This window comes from Bison bison, unplaced genomic scaffold, assembly GCF_000754665.1.
Source record: "Bison bison bison isolate TAMUID 2011002044 unplaced genomic scaffold, Bison_UMD1.0 scf7180017864180, whole genome shotgun sequence".
In the NCBI taxonomy this organism is placed as follows: Eukaryota; Metazoa; Chordata; class Mammalia; order Artiodactyla; family Bovidae; genus Bison; species Bison bison.
This window is the reverse complement of record NW_011494752.1, coordinates 13,586,500-13,586,743: the sequence shown is the minus strand read 5'-3', so window position 1 is coordinate 13,586,743 and position 244 is coordinate 13,586,500. Positions and strand designations below refer to the sequence as shown.

Below are 244 nucleotides of genomic sequence, written 5' to 3'. Positions count from 1 at the left end.
GAGGGGACCCCAGATCTTACTTGAAAGGATAATTAGCTGTGAGGGTTTTTGTTCTGCTTGCTCTCCGAGCTGTGCACAGCCTTGCCCCCGGGCTGCCTTTTTATAAAGGTACCCCGCAAAAAGACACGCGCCAAACCAGCTCCTTCCAGCGAGCAAACGGGGTCATGTGACCGCAGCTGTATCTCAGCCCAGATGGGGTGGGGGTGCCCTAAGCATCAACCCTAATTCCCGCCCTGCCCGTACC

The 244-nt window shown here is 56.6% G+C and overlaps 1 protein-coding gene across 1 annotated transcript in view; it reads right to left on the bottom strand.

The window, feature by feature from the left end:
* Positions 1-244, bottom strand: part of TMEM220 (transmembrane protein 220) — a 58,466-nt gene that overhangs the window by 16,419 nt on the left and 41,803 nt on the right. The gene's annotated exons all lie outside the window — the stretch shown is intronic.